Source organism: Terrapene carolina, unplaced genomic scaffold (genome assembly GCF_002925995.2).
Source record: "Terrapene carolina triunguis isolate 2854851 unplaced genomic scaffold, T_m_triunguis-2.0 Scaffold236, whole genome shotgun sequence".
Lineage (NCBI taxonomy): Eukaryota > Metazoa > Chordata > Testudines > Emydidae > Terrapene > Terrapene triunguis.
This window is the reverse complement of record NW_020664587.1, coordinates 16,275,479-16,278,300: the sequence shown is the minus strand read 5'-3', so window position 1 is coordinate 16,278,300 and position 2,822 is coordinate 16,275,479.

Here is a 2,822-nt window from a genome sequence, read left to right as displayed (position 1 = left end):
GTCACTCTTGGGGACGCTCTGCCCTGGAGGGGTTGCTGCTTTAGCTGAAACACAGAAGCAGAAGAGAACAAGGTCAGTCCTTCCCCAGAGGCCAGGCCAGCCCCACACATGGGCCCCAGGGCAGATCTCCAGCCACATGGGGGCAGGAATCGGGGGAGGTCGGCAGGCCAGAGCCCCACTCTGCCACCCCACCCCAGCGCTCCTGACTGTGGCCTCACTCAGCAGCGACCCCTGCCGGCTGTGTTCTGGGGCCGGGGTGATCAATAGCCAGGCAGGGCCGTGCTGGCTCCATGGGGCCGCCAGCGCTGCCCGTCTGCCCTGGGCCGTAGCGGCAGAGGGGGAGCCAGTCGGCGCCACCCTCCCCAATGGCCACCGACTATTTTAGCCTCGAAAGAGGAACCAAGGACGCGATGTGAGAAGTGACACTGAATGCTGCTCGCTCCAGGCCCAGGGCCTGTGACTCACAGCCTGGCCCCCCCTCCCCACTCCCCCCAGTCCCTCAGCAGCCCCATTCACCTCTGCCAGGCATGGGGCAGCCCCTGGGGGCCCCCATGTGTCTCATACAAGGGCCCCCCACTGCTTGTTCTCTCAGGCCTGGGCAGACGGTTCAGCCCCACTGGAGGAGGCCGGGCTCGGGCGGCTTGGCCAGGGCGGATTTCTGAACAAAACGGCCACATACCAGGCAGGGAGCTGGCTAGAAGGACAGAGTGGGGCGTCTGTGGGGACCCAGTCAGCCCAGCCCCCTGGGAGTGAGCCTGCCAGGCCCACAGGCCAGCCCACGGCAACTCGCGCCCCACCTGGCCTGTCCCCCGGCATTGTGATGTGTTGCCTGGAGCAGAACCACAGACTATGGGAGACAAAGCCCCAGGTGTCAACTCCCTGCAGGAGCAGGGGCAGCCGAATAGCCAGGGTGTGGGTCAGGGGGGGGAGGGGGGTGGCAGGACCCACAGGCCGGACTGGGGGAGGGGGAGATACGAAGGAAGCAAAGGGGACCCAGTGCACAGGAACCAGGCGTTTGCTCTCACGGGGCTGCATGGACGGCGTCCCAGCATTGGCAGGACCAGCGAAGACCCAGAGCATGAGGACGGAGGGGACAGGGCGGGGGCTGAAGCAGCGGCTGGGTGGGTGGGACAGGTTCCAGCTGGGACGCCGAGGCCCTGGTGTCCCAGGGAGATGAGAGGGCCAAGCCGGAGACTCCTTCAGCCAATCCACAGCCATTGGCATCCCCAAGGAGGGGGACGGAGTGCCCCCCAGGCCCTGCCTTGCCCCCTTCCGAACACAGCCATGTCCCCCCATGGAGGGCAGGGCCCCACGGCAGTTAGTCGCCCACATGCCCCACAGCCCCATGCTCCAGGTGCCAGGCACAGCGCGTCCCTCCGGCCAGCTCACACAATGCACAGAGCGCCCGTCGGCGAGGGCCTGGCACTGCCCGGCACCGGCCATCAGCCAGCAGGGCACAAAGCCGCCCTGTTTCCTGTGGGAGCAGCTGCCTGCCCTGCTCCCAGGTGAGGGCCGAGGGTCCTGGATCCTTGGCTTAGAGCCAAGCCTGCCCCAAAACAGCACCACTCAGAAGGGAAGGGTTCCCGGGCTGGGGAAGGGGAGGGCCCGGGGCTGGACTGTGCAGCAGGAGGCAGGACCCCCCGCTCGCCTGGCTGGCTGGGGGATGCAGCGCCCCATCCCTTCCCAGCGCTGGAGTGGGAGCTGCCTTTCCCAGCCCAGGACAGTGCCGTCCCCGCTCCCCCGACGTCATCGCTCCAGCCCGGCTCTGGTCCCGGCAGCAGAGACAGAGCCCGCGGCAAGTGCCTGCACACAACAATTGACTAATGCAGCAAGAATGTCCATGTGAGGCCGACGCATCTCCAGCAACCAAAAGCCGCCTCCCCCGCGCGGGGCCACCCACCGCCTCCCGCACCCCACCCGCTCCCACAGGAAGTGACAGACTGGGCCTGACCGGACGGACGTGTAGGCCTCTCCCAGCCCAGCGGGGGCGAGACAAAGCAGGGAGACCCCCCCGCTCCCCCCCCCCACACACACGGTGGGGTTGTCAGCAGAGAACGGGGCCGGCTCCTGCCCATGGCTACAGGAGGGCGTGCTGGGAGGGCATCCCACGGGCCGTTCGGCAGAGCTGGCAGGCTCAGCTCCGGTTCAGATACAGGCTAGCGGGGGCTGCAGTTCAGGACTGAGGGGCACCGACGTTCCTTTGGCAGCGTGGTACCAAAAGGTGACCCGGAGTGAAGGTGCCATGACGCGTTTGCCGCCTGGGGCTCAGGACACTTCCCCCTCTGCAGGAGGCGCCCAGGTCCCTGCCCGCTGACGTCCCCAGAGATGAGTGAGAGGCGTCGGTCCCCTCCGGCTGCAGCGGGGCCTGCGTGCGGGTTTGGAGAGCGTGTCCCCTTGGGAGGGGTTTATTCCAGCCCTGGCGTCGGGGCTGCCCGTGTCCATCACAGGAGCCAGGCAGGGAGAGGGGACGGGAGCAGGGCCTGGATCCGGGGCTGCTGCATTAGGGTGTCACTATGGAGCGCCACAGAGGAGTCCGACGGATGGACGGACACGTAGGAAGGGCACGGACAGCGAAGCCAACGCCTGTCCCCACAGACAAGCATCACCTCAGCCTGCCCACTGGGTCCAGGCTGCCCCCCTCAGGCCAAGGGGTCACAGACGCATCGTTAGGCGGCACGGCCAACGGGAAAAGTGCCTCCAGACATAGGGCCCTGGGGGAGCGGGCCCACCAGACGCCAATCACCGGGCTGGACCACGTGGGGGCTCTCCCCACGCCTGTGCCACGGCGGCATGGCAGCAACATGGCTGGTGGCTGCACGAGG